Below are 18452 nucleotides of genomic sequence, written 5' to 3'. Positions count from 1 at the left end.
CCCCACCTTTCAATTACCATAATAAGATTTCACACCCTCTTAACACTGTCACAGTGGGGTTAAGTTCCAATGAGTTTGGGGGGGGACATTCAATCCACAGCCATCCCCAATTCCTATCCACCTTGTGTCTCACAAACCTTTCCTCATCTCTTTGTCTCCATAGTCACCACGTCTATGCAAACCATCACCACCTCTCTCTGGCGCTATTTCAATGGCTTCTTAACTGGTCTTCCTTAATCTACTCTTACTCTTCTTCAGTAACATTCTTCACACTGCAGTCAAAGGGAAAAATCTGATCATACTCATCTATCAACATCTTCTTGGCTTAAAACATGGCTTCCCATTGTTCTTAAAGCAAACTTGTTAACATGACCTAAAAGGCCCTGCATGCCCGCATCTTTACCTCATTCCCTTCTATACTTCTTTTGCCCCAGTCTCACGAGCCTTCTTTCAATTTTTGAACATGCCACAGGACCTTTGCATATGCTGTTTCTTCTGCATGGAATGTCCACTTGTCCCCCCACCTTTCCTTGTTAATCTTTACTCTTATTCAGATTTCAACTTGAACCTTATTTTCTCAGATCTCTCATTTCATGGCATTTATCACATTTTATAGTTATACATTTACTTGTGAGGTTATTGGTTAATGCTTATTATATGCTCACTAGGCCACAAGCTCTATGATTATAGGGAAAATTTCAGTTATTTTTCATTATTACATCTTTAGCAACTAAAACTGTATTTGACTATGTAGGTAGTTGGGAAATATTTGTTTAATGGGCTAACAAATGAAATAAACACTGCCTGTTATATATCTATTATGCTTTAATCTGTGTCTAATGGTACTCTAAATCAGATGAGTTTCTTATTAGGTTCTATATCCAGTGTTATTTTGGCATGCAGTAGCTTATTAGTAGTTATGAAAAGGATATAAAAGATATTCCCTAAAATTTAAAAATTTTAACCAAAATACTGGAAGTGACTCTTCAAGAGGATCAAAAGAATTTTATCTTATGCATATAAAACAATCAAGACAACATTCCAATGATCACAGCTAATTAGAATGCAAATTAATAGCTCTATGTGAATTATTAGGGATTTTTATTATTTAAAAGTCACTTTATGGGGCTGGGCAGTTAGCTTAGTTGGTTAGAGTGCAGCCTTATAACCAAGGTCAAGGGTTCGGATTCCCGTACCGGCCAACTGCCAAAAATAAAAAATCACTTTATGATTCAGTAGGAGCTTTGCTAGATAAGAAAATCATTAAACAAGCAAAATATTTTATTACTAAGTTGTTACCCTTTAAAAAATAATGGTTGAATTTGAAAATTAGAAGACTAACAAAATGTGCAGATATTCAGATAAGCAATTTACTACTAGTTTTCCTCTGCATTCGTTTTCATGTCTTAAAAAACCCATGCCCTACCTTCATAGAAAGTTTGTGGTGATAAAGTGAATCTTCAAAGATCAACATTACAGGGTGATTTTCTTTCTGTGTGTGACATTGTTGGCTACCCAGCACTACTTTTAACTCTCCTTATTTTAGATTACAGTTAACTTTTGTTCCCTAAATTGTGCATGCTATCTCATTTTTATTTTTGTACATTACTGACATTAGAATGAGTGAAGCAGTAAAAGTAATAGAAAAAGATGATTTATTCTTTACAAAGTGTGTATTGTGACTTTGCTTCCATTTGGTCCACCCATCCTAAGCCTTCTCAAGGCTCTGACAGATGAAGATACTAGGCATCCACTAGATTTTGAATTGCTCAGTATAATTCATTAGATGGCTACCTTTCATTTATTTGAAAAAGTGCTATCAGTGGAAAGGCAGGACAGAAACCACAAGAAAACTTGGGAGCTGCCAGCCACCAAAACACAAAACAGATTTAGAAGGGACTCAATCTAATACAAAAAGCATGTTCAATAAATTGATACATGGAACTTCATCAAAATTAAAAGGTCCCGATTATTAAAAAAATATCATTAAGAAAATGAAAAGACAAACCACAGGCTGAGGAAAATATTTGCAAAATTGAAGATCTGATAAAGACCTCATATCCAGAATATAAAGAGAACTCTCAAAACTCAATATTAAGCAAACACCCCAATGAAAAAATTAGCAAAAGCTTTGAGTAGACACTTCGTCAAAGAAGATATACAGATGGCAAATAAATACTCATATATGAAAAGATGCTCAACATCATTAGTCATTAGGGAAATGCAAATTTAATGAGATATTACTATATACCTATTAGAATGGCAAAAAAATAAAAATGAAAACAACTGATAATATTAAAGTGATGTTGAACATGTGGAGCAACTGGAACTCTCATGTATTATTGGTGCAAGATGGCATGGCCACTTTGGAAAACAGTTCAGCAGTTTCTTGTAGTTAAACATACACTTTCCATATATAACCCAGCAATCTCACTCCTAGGTATTTACCAAAGTGAAATGAAAATTTTTGTTCACATAAGTAATTATCTACCATGGCTTGATTTGTAATCATGAAAAACTAGAAGCAACCCAAACATCCATGAACTGGCGAATGTATAATCAATTATGGTACCTCCAATACATTGGAATACTACTTAGTAATAAAAAGGAATGAAGTGCTGAGACATGCATTTATGGAGTTTGGATGTATTTTCCTCCCAGAACTCATGTGGAAATCTGATCCCGAGTGTGACAGTTTGAATCACAGGGGTGGATCCCTCATGAATGAATTATTGCTCTCCCTAGGTGGGGGGAACAATAAGTGAATTCTCACTCTATTAGTTCCCATGAGAGCTGGTTGTTTAAAAGACCCTGGCACCTTCTCTCTCTCTCTCTTGCTTCCTCTCGCCATGTGATATGCTTGTACCTGCCATCTGCCTGCTGCTTTCCACTATGAATAGAAGCAGCCCAAGTCCCATGCCAGATGCAGCTGTCCCAGAATCGTAAGCCAAATAAACCTCTGTTCTTTATAAATCACCCAGTCTCAGGTATTCTGTTATAGCAACACAAACGGACTAATACATGCAGCAACACAGATAGATATCTTCTGTCCCCCATGCTCCAGGAAGATGGCAAATCAGAAGCTCAAATTCACCCAGGTGAGCAAATGCCCTCAGAGCAAAGCAAATTTGATGCTTCTCCTTAACTCTCTAGATTTTGGCTTTCACTTAGGTTTTAGTCTGATCATTCCTTACTATCTTCCCAATGCTTTGATGCTTTAAAGATATTTAAAATGTTTTATCCAGACTTTTTAGTTGTCAGCAGAAAGATTTGTCCAAATAACATAGTCCACTATGTCTCCAGAAACAGAAGTTGAATAATTGTGCTTGTATGTTACAGTCAAAGAAAAAGATTGGTGTGGGAGGGTTTAAGCCACCTGGATAGAGAGTCAGGAGACAGGGGATGCTTTCCCAGGGCTGTTCAAATCTCATCATAGAGGCAGGTGTCTACTCATAATGCTAGATTATTGCAAGAGCAAGGGCCGTGCGGGAAGGGGTACCCTTCATGGAACAGCATCAGAACAATCTTCCCTGTGTAATGAGTCCAAGCTAGAGCTTCCTTTAATCCACCACCACCACCCCATGCTATGTAGCCAGAACCATATAAAAATGGTACTGTGAGTCTCTCTCTGTTGCTGGCCTCAGTCTGCCTCTGCCAACACTGCCACCTCATTCCTCCCACTTCAGACTCAGTTTCCTTTTCCCCCTTCTCCAGCTTCTCTTCACTCCTCACACCTGCTACTCACCACTTTTCTCTGTATGACTTTGGCTTCCCTCCCCTGGTCTGTGCTCCTCAAGCTTCCTATCCCCACCTGGCCGTGGGCTGCCTACCTGGGTGCGACCCCATAGAGGATGCCATGTTCCTACCCTCGCCAGAGCCAGGAGCAGCACCCGGATGCTCCACACAGGTTCCAAAGCCTTTGCACAAGAGCCTTCTATCCAAATGCAAATATGGAAGTTAAATAATTCAATTCCCAAACTGTGTTCACTGTCAAGTGATTTGTTTCTGGGGTCAATGACATTTTAATTGCTACTGGAAAGTGCGAGTTTCAATTTCTTACATTTTAGTATTCTGTATGAATGATTCATTTTAAAAAATTCCTATAGGAAAGAATTATATGCCACTCTGACTTTACTACTTATTACATGTCGTCTCTACATCACATCAAAAAGAAAAATGAGCTCCATCTGCAGAAAACATAATATAAACACAATAGTGTAGTTATTATAATCAATAACTCCTTTTTGCTTTTCAGCCATCCCTCACTAGAGATACAAAGATCAGCTTTGGGGGCATATCAGGATAAACAATTAGACTCATATTATGTTGAAGCTTCAATAACCCTGTTTCCCAATATCTAACATGGGTTTATGCAATAAAGACATGTAATCATTTCATAAAACTTGGGGCCTGGAAGTCGGTTGTTCTAGGTTGGCTCAGTGTTTGGGCTGTGTCCTGTAGGCCCCAGGCTCTTTCTACTCAACTGTCCTCATGAGAAACTTTTGTCCTGGGACGTGCCCGGCACAATCGTGGGATGGCTGCCTGTGCTCCGAGCCCCAAGGCTCACCTGCCACGTGCAAGGCAGCAGGAAGGGAAGGTGGCCCCTTCCCAAGGAGAGCAAATTTCCTCATTGAGCACATGGACCAAAACCTGCTGTATTAATTTCCTAGGGCATCCGTAACAAAGTACCAGAGATCGGGGCGCTTAAACAACAGAAATGTATTGTCTCAGTTCTGGAAGTCCCACATCAAGGTATCAACAGGGTTGTTCCTTTTGAGGGCTGTGAGAGAAGGATCTGGTCCAGGTCTCTCCCGCAGGCTTGTAGATGGCGTCTTCTCCCTGTGTCTCTTCACATCTTCCCTCCATGTGGGTCTGTTTCTGTATCTAAATTTTCCCTTTTATAAGGACACCCGTCATATTGGATTAGGACCCACCATAATGACCTAATTTTAACTCAATTATCTGTGAAAGACCCTATCTCCAGTAAGGTCACATTCTGAGGTACTGGGGTTAGGACTCCAGCATATCTTTCAAGTCAACCCATAATACACACACACCCCTAAACCAAGCACTGTAATAGGGGGATCACTATGCTTGGCTCGTACCAATCATACTTATCCCCTGGGACTGAAGGTAGGGCCCGCTTTCCATGAGCACATGGATGTCAGGACAAAATTGATTTTCATAGACGAAGGGAAAGGAGGATGGTTATTGGGTGGGTAGCTGGCAAGGTCTGCCACGGGCACCCATTCAGTTTACTCAGGAGGAAACTGAGGTCCAGAGAGGGGAAGTGACATGTTTTGAGTCACCTAACCAGTTAAAACAACCCCAGCTGTGCTCTCTCTCTGACACCATGGCTGAGATCTGTTGCATTAATGTAGAAATTACCAATGCTTTCTTTACCTGGAAAAGAGTCTATTTTCCTTTTCCTGCTCTCCTAAACCTTCTCTACCCAGGGCGGAAAGGCCTCAGTCATGACTTAGTGAGCTTTTCTTCCTGCCCTTGCTCAAAGCCATATTTTTGTTTCCTTTCCGTTTCACTTCATCCCAATTACCCCTGAGATGCTACTTTGGTATAATTCCAAGTTTTGAGATAAAACTCACAAGCAAGGCAATCCCGTCTAACCTTGGAGTTTCTACCTGATGCATAGAGGAAAGATAGAAACGGTCATTGTCTGGATGTCTCGTGACTGGAATGAGGTAACACACAAGAAATGAGAAGCAGAAGGATTGGCCAGGCTGCAGTATCCTGTGCCCGGACATCCTGCAGTGGGAATCACTAGAACAGAATCATGCAATAGAGCTTTGCATGTCGTTCTCAAACATGAAATCCTCAAAATTCAGCCAGGCCTTCCAATTCAGTCCATGCTACACTTGCTGAAGCCATCTGTTAATTTTCCTCCTCAGCTGGCCTTCTTTTGAATGCTTCTCTTTTACTGAGTACAGGAAGCACATCCACATACACTTCCCCGGGCTCAAAACGGAAACCAAACAAAATAGGAGCAGAGGAATCATATGCAAGGTACTTGTCTTTACGACTAAGTACAAGGACTTACATAATGCAAGCACCGAACAAGTTTATCGAGTTGTCTCCTGTGTGTGTGGCACTTCTTGAAATATGTAAATGATGATTGGGTCCTAGACTTATCCTCAAAAACCCTGTTTAATCTGTAATGTTTCTGAAGAATAGAACTATGTGTTTGTGTATATATATGAGGGTGCTTCAAAAAGTTCGTGGAAAAAAATACAAAAAGATAATAAAAATCTTTCCATGAACTTTTTGAAGTACCCTTGTGTATGTGTGTGTACACATACTCTGCATGTAAGTATGGAAGTATGTGTACACGCACCTCTGTACGTTTGGGCACACACATGCTCTGTATATGAGTGTAAAAGCAGGGAAAAAGCTATGCCCTATTTATAGTGACTTCTCTCTGGGGACATGAGTGTCAACCTAGACTGTCAGGAACCTGTCTTCCTTTCTCCCCCCCACCATTGCCTCCCCACCACCAGCCTGGACAGTGACTCTGCTGTTTGCTTCTGTACCTCACCCCACGCACCCCAGTTAGGTGTGGAAGGAGGACTGCTTTCCCACCAAGCCCCCACTGTGGTCCCAAGGTGGAGAGGGGAGCATGCGCCCTGTTCCTGTGCTTCCCCCTCCACCTGCCATACTGGCCTTGGTGCCAGGGGGTACTGAGGACAGCAGCAGAACAGGGTGACAGCTCCCCCACCCTCCCGCTGCCCCTTCTCTGCAGAGCAGGAAGCTTCCCTCTCTGTGAACCCTGAGGACAGAAGTGAGGACTGAGGCTGCTGCCCCAAAAGTAGCAGGAGAGGGAGAGTTTGGAGAGGGAAGGAGAGAGGAATTATAGCCATGAAAAGGAAGGAAAAGACCCAGAGAAATGGAAGGAGCCGAGGCTGGTTTCCATGACTACGGCGGAGGTGGCTGCCATGGGAGGAGGCCACGGGCAAGCCTCTATTACTGTGTGTCCCAGGCTCCTCCTCATCACATCCCCTCCTGCTCTCACCTCCCATTGGTCACAGGTCGGCCAAGGGAAGGGAGCAGCCGACTTCCTCAGCCCCAGCCATTTCTCAGAAGGAGCTGTAGCTCACTAGTGTGTAACGGGAGCTTTTCTTTAGAGACAAGTAAATGACATCACAACTTCAGGACTTCATACTGGCCCATTATTGGTTTCTCTGCCCCATTGCCCATTACGTCATCACCGATATTTTAAATATTAAGATGTGTTTGGGATTATTTAAAAGGATTGATCCCTAAGGGAAGATTATCAAGGATGCAAGTAATTAAGAGTTTAAAAGCAAAAAGAGGATATCTGTTTCACACTGGTATCGTCCTTTTCATTTCTAAGCTTATCTGGAGATGACATGACTTAATCTTTCAGTATTTGACATCCCCTCTTTCATGCAATTTTACGGGGAAAGGAGAACTGACAGCAGATGACCCCTGCTCTTCTCTAAACATGCATCAGAAGCAACATTCGCACCTTAGGTTATTTTCAAAGCACCTGAAAAGCAACAGAACCAAGTGGTCAATTTGAAGTGTTTTGAAATGGCATAGAGAAGGCTGGTGTATGCGAGACCTAGTGTATCCTACCCAGACTTTTAAATTTAAGCAGCTATTTCAATATCAGTTTTACCGTCCAACTGATGTTGCATGCTCAGGAATAGAAGTGCCCACGGATAGCATGTGAGAAGTCTAGCTAGCCAGAGATTGAGGTTCTTAGATCTCTGAAAGACCAACATATTGGTAAATGTCTACCCGATAAATGTTTACCCTGAATACCTGTAGTGGCTATTTACGTTCTCTGCTTCCTCTTATTCATTCATTCAATATATACTACTTGAATGTCTATATTCTAAGATACACTAAAATCAGGCATGACTCCTTTCTCTGGGCTAGACCAGATTCTTCTACTAGCAATAAGATAGAAATTTTAGAACACTTATACACAAAGATTGAAGGAAGGTTTTCATGGCCCTTTTAATCCCTTTCAAGGGTAATGCCTGCACCACTGGGTGACGTGGAGATACTGGGGTTAAGGTGGATATGAAGGAAAACATCAAGGGTCCTGTTTTGCTGTGTCAATTTGAGATTCCTGATAGACATCCAAGAGGTGACAATTGTGCTGGCAGTTATACAAGATCAAGGGAGAGGTCAGGACTGGAGCTATAAGCTTGAGGCCCATCAAGGTATAAATGACGTTTAGCCCCATGACAGTGGCTGAAATTGCCTTGGGAAGGCTGAGGACTGAGTCCCAGAGCACAACAAAGAAGACTGGGAAGGAGAGGCCAGTGAGATAAAAGGAAAACGATGCGAGCCTGGTGACCTGGAAGGTAAGTGTTTTAAGACAGAGAAGCCATCAAAATCAAAAAGTGAATGCTCCTGACAGGTCAAGCAAGACACAGATCAAGAATTGTGCAGGGACTTGATTAGATGACAAGGTCCAGGACTTTCTCAAGGGTGGTGCCTGTGGAGAGGCGCAAATGAAAACCTGATTGGAGGAAGCCGAAATGAGAACCAGGCATGAAGAACTGGAAAGACCAAGTATGGAAAACGGAGCAGATGCTACCTCCAGGCGATGGCTTCTCTTTCTCGGGAATGATCCTTTAATTTTCTCTTCTAATCTGAGCGGCTCATTTCCCTAACCAGCTTCCTCTTGTTCTGTCTGTGCTGCCGCACGGATAAGGCACTCTTAAACTCCTCTCTTTTGAGTTGGTATCTTCCAGGTTGGGTCCAAATGAAGCAATAATGATGGAGGTCTAGACACTGTGACACTCTCTGAATGAAGCTATTTGTTTGTCACTCCGCCTGGCTGCAGGGTTTAACTTCTGAACTGCATGAGGCTTATTATCACAGGGCCTAAGGTAAAACAGGACTGGACTTCTAAACAAATTATCATTGTTGTAAACAAACCAGATTTCATTTTATGTGAATTTAAATGCTTTTCTAAATTCAGTTTGATGTAGAAATTTAATACACTGCCTAAACGTAAAGTTAGTTTATATATGTTATTTTCTACAAAAAGGGCAAGTTCTGATTGTGCATTGTATTTCAGGACAGGAAAGTAGAGTCCTAGAGCCCCTGAAAGTGCTTCTGGGGTGAGTTGGGCTTTTTGAAGTCCTGTTTCTGCTGTGGATATGGCATCAATCCCATGTAAGACAAGTAGGTTCAGAGTGACAGGCACCTGGTGCCTGGCAGGAACCACCACAGAAGACAGACCCCCCCTGGGGCTGCCTCTGTCTCTCAAACCCACCTGCACTACACCTTCTTTATGAACACAGGCGATTAAAGAAACATAAGTGAGACGCCCTTGTGACTATTGAACCTTTGGTCCTGTTAGCACAAACCCAAGTATTATTCAGGAATAAAATGAAAATTCAGCCAAAAAAAAAAAAAGAAAGAAAGAAAAGAAATTGCTGAAAGGGAGTCCAGGAGCATAGAACCATAGGAGACTACAGCTGGGCAGGGGGGCTCCCTCAGAGATCGTCCAGCTGAGCCCCCCCATTCTGCAGGTGAGAGACGGAGGGTCCAAGCGGCAAGCCGTAAGCCAGGCCACCCTGTCCCCTGCTCTGCCCGCCCCAGAAGACAGCAACAGGTGCGGGAAAACAAGAAACGCTCCCAGAAGGATCTAGTATAAAAACCTCATGATTTTCATCTTTCCCTCTTTAAACTTTAATTGTGAAAGATATGTACTCCAAAGAACATATATAATATATATGTATAGTTCCCTCCCACTTCTTTTTCTACATTTTCAATGTGAAAAAAAATCCAGGATGCACAGAATGAGCCTTTAGCACTTCTGTGCTCAGAAGGGCATGTGGGTGACGCGAGGTGAGGTAGTGACGTCATGCGTACATGAATGTCGAGCCTCCCCACCCCCGCCCCGGGGACTGGTGTAGAATCGTCACCTCCCGCCTCACCAGGGCTCATCGACCCTCAGCGGCGCTGCTGGCGCTCCCTGCCCGGCCAGGAATCAGGGCCCGCGGCCAGCTCCGCCATGAGCCCAGCGCCCCTTGCAGCTGGCTCAGCAACCTGCCTGCAGGGAAGGCTGGAGCAGCAGGGACTTTCTTGTCATTGTTGTCGCTGCAGCCTCTTCCTGCAAGAAGTTCCGTAGGGTCACGTCCTGTGGGAAAGTCTGCTGACATTGCACAGCTGAATCAAAATATTTAAAGGTGCCATGTGCATGTAAATTGGTTTTTCAACTCCCTGGAAAAAATTTTAAAAGCTCTAGATCCTGACTCTCAATCCACATGATAGAAGTCCTTTTCTCTAAACATTATTGACTAAGGGATCATTACTGACTAAGTGGTCATCTAATTAAAAAATAATTCAAATGAGCAGATTGTATAATCCTAATGGCATTAACAGAAGTTGCCCTTCATTGATTCTTAACAAGCTCTATGATTCTTACTGGTAAATGGAGTAGTTGTCCAAGTGGCTGGGATGCCCACGCAGCTTCCTCGTTATCTCTGGGCTTGGCACAGAAGTTCCTAAGGGACCTTCTTGCTCCAGTGCTCCTGACTCCCAGAATATTTCTAGGCTCCATCTCTCAAGTCTACTTGTTTGATAGAGTTTGGATGTGTTGTCCCTGCCAAACTCATGCGGAAATCTGATCCCCAATGTGACAGTGTTGGAAATTGATTGAGTCATGGGGGTGGATCCCTCATGAATGGATTAGTGCTCTCCCTAGGTGGGGGGATTAATGAGTGAGTTCTCGCTCTATTAATTCCCACGAGAGCTGGTTGTTTAAAAGACCCTGGCACCTCCCCTCTCTCCTGCTTCTTCTCGCCATGTGATCTGCTTGTACCCCCCGGCTGCCTGCTGCCTTCCACTATGAGTAGAAGCAGCCTGAGGCCCGTGCCCAGATGCAGCTGTCCCAGAATCATAAGCCAAATAAACCTCTGTTCTTTATAAGTTACACAGTTTCAGGTATTTCTGTTATAGCAACACAAAATGGACTAATACATGCTGCTTCTCTGTTGCCAAAATAGCCCTTAGAATCCACCAACCACCTACACCTTGCTTGGTGCAACCAAACCTCCCTTCCTCCCCAGGCCATTTCCACTCCAAGTCCTGGCATCCAGGCCAAAGTCCAAAGCCCGACTTTGGTGGCCTGGGGAGTGGGCAGACAATCCCCACCTCACACGTAGACTTTGGGCAGCTCCGTTTTGCCCCCAGACACCTCACTCAGCACAGCCTCCCAGGCTCAAGGTGGGCTCATCATCTGGTCCTGCTGCCCCCTCTGAAGCCCTCTAGCAGTTGGTATGGCAGGGATGAGACCTTGGTGCTGCCCTCGTGCTCTGAGCAGTAGAACATGTCTTTTCAGTGTTCGGGGGTGTGACTACCACCGGAGGACTGTGCCTGAGGATGAATACCCGTCAGAGCTGCTCCTGCCAGCTCACTGCAGACAACTCCTGCAGCTCCCACCCCAGAGACAGGCACTTTTGCCTGAGGCCTTTCAGTGCTTTCTGTACTTTCTCCCCTTGGTGGGCTTGTATTAGCCACACTTACATCTAAATTGGTGAGGAAGTGCTGAGGAGGGAGGCAGTGCCTCCGCTGGGGAGTGCTCTCTGAGGAGGGCAGGCGCTGTCCTCCAGGCTGCACTGCCATCAGTCTGGATGACTCTCATTTCCTTACTCCCCCTGCCATGTGCTATGCCGTGTACCAGACGGGGGCTGAGGGGACCTCCCCAGCGCCTGACTTTGAGTGTGGCCATGTGAAGCACGTTGGCCAATGGAAGGTTAGCAGGCACAGCTTGAGCAGAGGTCTTACTTAAATGTGTTCGTGGGGTTGGACTTGACCTCTTGCACATCGTAGGCACTGTCCTTCTCTCTGTCCTGAGGGGCCACTCTACCGCAGTTACCTGCCTGGGGTGGAGGTAGGCATGGGGATGCAGAGGGGTTGGTTAGCCTGGGTGCCCACTTAGGACCTCAGCTTCTTCCCTCTGCAGGTTCCTTCACCACATCCAGGGCTGATCCTTCCTTTTTGAGCCTGATGCTCATCCCTATTGACTTTGAGAACTGGAAAGTCTTGCCTTGTCTACTGAAACTTGTCTGGTAGCTAAAATCGCACCATTTGCTCCTCCTACTGCCTTGTCAAATAACGTCAGTGGGACAGCTTTCCACAAAAGTCCCTAAATAGACCAAATTTTGAGTGTAATAGCAGACAATAGTGAATGCATTTCTATTAAGGGAGAAAGCAACAAAGGAAACGGGATTTCTAAATATATAATACGTGTATCTTCAAAACCCCACATACCAGGTTTTCTCTCCAAAGTGTGTTAAATCCTTCCAACACCAGGACATTTGCAGACACGCATGTAGCACATGAGCAGGCCTCGGCAGCTCTTTCCCAGCGGCTCACTCACCAGAATTGGTCGGAACTGATTAAACGTGTAGGTCCTAGGCAGATTCACTTCTTTGCAAGCTAAAGAGAAATTATTTCAGGGCAGTTTAATCTTGCTCTACTTAGACAAGATAAATTTTTAGTAAGTAAATTAGGTGTAAATTACACACATTTTGAAAGTTGCCTTAAACTTTTATGGGTGTGCGACCTGTGTAGTTGCACAGGGCCCTGAGCTCAGAAGAGTTTAATGCTCCAGGTTTAATGATCTGCTCTCATGGTTGTGGAATTCTGTATAGTTTTTGAACAGGGGGCCATGCATTTTCATTTTGCATTGGGCTCCGCAAATTATGTACCTGTTCCTGCTTTTAGGTCATGGTTAAGGAGAGAAAGATTCTAAATGATTCTTTAGTAACTTTTGCTCTCTGTCTGATCATTTTTTAATTCACATGCACTCTTGGAATCTACTTTGGTGACTGAAACACTCTTTTATGGTAGACTGAGCTTTTAAAATCATCCTTCCCCCCTTTTAATTGTGGCAGGAAGGGACATGGGAGTTGGTCTGGTCTCAGTGGCTTTCATGGCCTGTGTAAATATATTCCTACCCACCTCCCCAGGTCCATTCAGAAAAACCCATGCCCCTAGGTTCATGTTCACATTATACTCAAAAACTTGAGTATTGAGTTCTACACCTGCCATTGTCCCAGAAATAAAACAGATGGTGAGAACTTGCTCCTTCAAGGGAAATGGCAAGTGCAGCCAACTTAAGCTTTCATTTGTAGTGATGGTTTGAAAAGAAAATCCAAAAAATGAAATAATATGAGCTTGGTAGGCAGTGCTCAGGCCCCTAAGGCAGTTGATTTGAGACGTGGGGCACGGAGGCTGGGACAGAGATGGCCCTCCAGCCGGGCCTGCTCCAAGTGAGAAGCTGCTCCTCCCCTCAACCAGGGGAAGGCATCCCACCTCCTCCTGGAAGATCGCCTGCTAAGGATGTGGGATTGTGCTTATGAATATTTAATTTGTACCTTTTAGTGGTTTTGTTCTCATCATCTTTCTTGTTTAAAAATAATTCTGACTTCATTCTCCCCCAAAACGTAAATGAAGGCAAAATAGCATGGGGAAAACATTTCATATGGCTTCCTAATCCTTTTGCTTGTTTTAATGTGCAAGACTTGATGCTCCCTGGGTATACTTGAGGTTAGAAGATTCTCTGAAGTGCTTCATCCTTCCTCATTAACCCTCCCACAGTTCCTGTCCTTTGCAGGGTTCATGCTTCTTTTACTGGAAGAATATCTGAATGATTAATTACCAAATAAGGACAGGGTTAGTCACGGATCTTTAGTTACCCCCTCTCAAGTTATTGAGTGTAACTATCTAGAGAGTTCATCAAGTGGATGACAGCTATGCTAGTTCCCCCTGAACAGAGACAATTAACCTCTTTGCCAAACTGGTAACTCATGGGCACAATTCTTTACTGAAATACACACAAGGCATCACATAAAATGAATTAAGAATAAGCGCCTCTGGTGATGGATCTGCCGGTTACCCTGATTTGATCATTACACTGTATATATGTATAAAAACATCACATGGATGCCATAAATATGTACAATTATTGTGCCAATGATAAGTTAAAGAATAAGCAGCTCTGGAATAAACTGCAAATAGTGGTAAATATTGAAGAAAAGACAATATTTAACCATCTAGACTGTCACAGTGACCTGGCCCTAATTTTGCCCAAGTAGATCAACACCAGCTGACATTTATATGGTACTTTACTGATTATAACATGTCTTTTAGGTACATTATCATATTTTCTGGTCGTGAGCTGAGAAACGTAAAAGGGTAAATTCCCACTGGACATACTCATTATGGACTTGGAAAATAAATAACGAAGATAAGACCTTTATTCATATAAACTAAGTGCCTGGAAGAGCAATGATGGCTGGACAGTTACACCTGGGTGATTTGCTCATCTTCTGCAAAATTGCCTTGTAGCAGCCAGAACAGACTATGACAGCATGAAATGATACTTGGAATGTGAAAATTCTAGGAAGGAAAATGGGCCTTCCAAAGGAGAGGGGCATGTAAAGAGAGGTACACTTCCCTACTGCAGTGTTCTTCTAAGATCCGTGTGGTATTCCTGCCTCAGAATAACCACCATTACCCATAACCTACAGGCTCAGAATGGCTCATGGGGCCTGGGGACCTACATTTTAAACAGGTATGCCCGGTGATTCTTCTATACATCAAAGCTGGAGAATCACTCTGACCTACTTGAGCATAGAAGACCTGGTTATCTCTGAAGACTGATTCAGGTTGCATCAAAGTTGGGGAGAGAGAAGATTGGGGAAATAGCAGTAATGTAGCCATATAGCTCTATCAGGGAGCAAAGAGTCCCCAAGGGCTCCCAGAGGTCGCAAACAATACGTGCATCAGGTGGGCATCAGCTGCATGGTAGACAGCAGTGCATCAATGCAGGTGAGCTGAGCAGCAGTGGGCAGTGTCCGGAGCAGAGGCAAGACACAGGTAGAGGGTAAGACCTGAGAAGGTGAGGCATGGGGGTGGGGTAGGTACTAGGCCAGCAGATATAGGACAAGCCTAACTTGTCAATCAAGCATCCTGGAAAGGTGCATAGCACCAGGTCAGATGCACAGACTCTGCAGTCAGCATCACTGGGTTTGAGTCCCTGCACCACCTCTTCCTACGCGGGTGACCTTGGGCAGTTACTTGATCTTTCTGCCTTGGTGCCTTGTCAGTAAAATGGTGGTGATAATAGTTCCTACCATAGGATCGCTGTGAGGATGAAATGAGTTAATACGTGAGAATGAATTAGAATAGTCCCTGACATCTGGTGAGCTCCATGCTATCATTATCACTGTTATTATTACTTTCGAGCATCCACAGCCGGTAGGACCTGAGGGACATTTATGTTACCAAGTTGGTGCTTAGCAAACAGTTGTTGAACTGCGCTGAACTGCTTCCAGCTGCACCCCGAGTCCCTCACTGCCCGGCATGCACCGTGCTCCAAAACTGACTCTGACCTTTGCTTGGGGTCTCAACTCCTCACAGGGAAGTAGGTTGGCTTCAGGTTGGCTTCAGAGCCAGCATAAATGAATCACATCCAGCTCCTAGAATTGTACCATCCTGATTTTGAATACTGACTCTGCCATTTAGAAGATGGTCAAGCTATTTAAACTCTCCCAAACTTCATTTTCCCATCTGTAAACATGGCAATAACCTCCAGGGTAAGGTTCTTGTGAAGATTTAGATGAATGGCATTCTATTTATGTAAATAATCCCTTTTTCTCAAGAAGGAAAAGCAATTTAGCTAAGGTTATTTATACACTAATGAACTTAACCTGGTGGGGGTGGCCATGTTTTTATGAACAATAAAGAGCAGAAAGTGAATCTATTTAAATCAAGTACATTTCTGACTGATGGAGTAGGATCAAAGGGTCCTCTCTTCTGCCTTTTGTCTACTGTCAATCCACTACCCAAACCCCACACTCACAACAGGAGAACAGATTGTACACATACACTGTATTAGTTTTTGCTATAAAATAGATTACTCCCGAACTTAGTGGCTTAAAACAACAAAAACCATTTCTTATCTCATACTGTTTCTGTGGATCAGGAATTTGGGAGCAGCTTTGCTGAGTGGTTCTGACTTGGGGTCTCTCAGGAGGTTGTAGTCAAAAGGTCATTCAGGGTCACCTGAAGGCCTAGCTGGCACTGGAGGATTTGATTTCAAGATGGCGCACTCATGTGGCTGGCAAGTTGGTGCTGGCTGTGGGAAGGAGGCCTCATTTCCTCATCAGGTGGACCTCTCTAAGGAGTTCTTGAGTGTCATTACAACTGGCAACTGGCTTCCCCCAACAGCAAGTCATTCAAGAGAGAGCAACAGAAGTCACCATGACTTTTATGACCTAGAGTCAGAAGACACACTCCACCATTTTCACAGTACCCTGTTGGCTACACAAATCAGCCCTATCCAATGTGGAGGCAGGAATCACTGGCAACCATCTTGTAGGCTGGCCACCACATTAACAAAGGACTTAAGCCTGTCTTCTTAAGGACTAGATTAAATCAACTTTAAAAATATTATGCTATTTTAGAGAAAAACCTCCCTCGGTTAAGACTTCACCAAGATTCCTTAGTCTAGACAAATTCTGGAAATAGGAAGCTATTTCCCAAGGCCAGATTTTGCTTATTCCTAACTGAGTATGGTATGAGTGGGCAGGTGCTGTCAGAGGAGTACATGAAAAAGTGGGACATGCATTTCTTACCTTGGAACAAATAGTGTAGTATCTTCTAAACTTTATATTGCTAGTATATGTGTGTATGATAGGTATTTTATTTTATTTTACACCAATATCCAGGTTCTCCTCATCCTGGGGTAGGTTCTTAGGACTAGTTCTCACCAATGAATGTAAGCAGAAGTTATGTATGTCACCTCCAGACTGAGGCAGTTAAGTGAAGCATGATTTATCCATTCTTTCTCTCTTTTGTCATCTGTTGATGGGATACAAAGCATTGGTAGAGGAAACCAAGGCACTGGAAGATAACAGAGCAACCAGTTGGAAAGAGCCTAAATCCCTGAGTGAATATGTGGAGCAGAGCCCCCTCCTTTCCTCCTGAGAGATCCACATTGAACTGTGATGAGAGTGAAAGATAAACCTTCATTGTGTTAAGACACTGAAATGTTCTGGTTTTTGTTACTGTAGCTAGCATTACTTGCCATGATGAATGCCAAGTATAAACCATATTTAGATCTTTGACATCCTGGGATTCAATTTAACTATTACAAAACTGAATTCATGTCTGCTTTCTTTAATATTCATGTTTTCTCACAGGACATACCACTTTAAAACTCATAAGAATGCCAAAGCCCCAGAACATAGTTGTGAGGTGCAAATGTATAATGTCACAACTTATTACATGACATCCAGATCAAAAGTACAAAGAAGAAGGTGAGGTTAAAAATAAAAAATAAATAAGCTTTATAAAAAATGCAATACTATATAAAAATCGATTCAATGTATTAAAAGATAAAAGGCACTCTACCTCTTAATGAATATCAAAGACCACAAGGTTCTTTTTATATCCCAAGGACTGGGCCAGTACAAACTTTTAACTGTATATAATTCTTGAATTAAAGGTCATCTATAGAGATCTCAGTACCATACTTATAAATAGCTCCTGAAATTTTGTCAGCACAATCAAGGCTGTTTCTCAATCTCTTTCTATGACAACTAGATCATACCCAGTTTTTGTAATTTCTATTGGTTTTTGTCCTTTCCCTGAGGAAACTGGGTGCCACACGGAAACTGAGGAACACTTGGCCAATGTGTCTACTGTGCCCATCAGCCTTCCACTCTCTTGGGTGTGCTGCCCTATCCCTGGCATCATCCACCCACTACCACCACCTCAGTGGGGCCTCTTCTTTATGTTCCATGAGATTCCCAAACTCAGGCATTTCTTGGAGCCCAGCACAGTGGAATTCCCAGCTTCCCCCAGAGCTTCAGAGCCTGCTTTGTGCTTCCACAAGGAGCCCCCTGCTGGCCATCTTTGTGGCATGGTGACCTCAGGCTAAATAAATCTCATTTCTCTCTTCTTGTTCCTAAGTCTCTTCCAGTATTTTCCTTTGTTGGCTCTGGACTTGTTCCAAAGGAAGCCCTACCAAACTTTTCTCCTGGGGGCCCGAGTGTGTGTCTGGCTGGAGACGGGAGCTGAGGGTGGCTGACGTGGCCCGGTCACAGAGGTATGCACGGCCTCACTAACCTGCCTGGTCTTGCTGCCTCAGCCTCTGACGGTGAATAAAACATTTCCCCTACTTTTTTCTTTTAAAGACAAATGACAACACTGAGTACAGAAAGTAATCATTTACTTTGTGGCTTAGGACACTTCATTTCTCCAATATCCTTCCCAAAGCTGGAGCTTTCTAATGCAGTGCACAAGGAATGAGTGACATCTTTAAGAGGGCGAGGAGATTTATGTGCTGAAAAAGAACATTTCCAGTACGTTAACGATGAGTAATTTTTCTCCCTATCAGTATCTGTACACAAGAAAAGAGACCCAGGCCACTGATG

The sequence above is a fragment of the Cynocephalus volans genome, chromosome 5, assembly GCF_027409185.1.
Source record: "Cynocephalus volans isolate mCynVol1 chromosome 5, mCynVol1.pri, whole genome shotgun sequence".
In the NCBI taxonomy this organism is placed as follows: domain Eukaryota; kingdom Metazoa; phylum Chordata; class Mammalia; order Dermoptera; family Cynocephalidae; genus Cynocephalus; species Cynocephalus volans.
The sequence above is the reverse complement of the archived record's forward strand: the minus strand, read 5'-3'. Positions refer to the sequence as shown.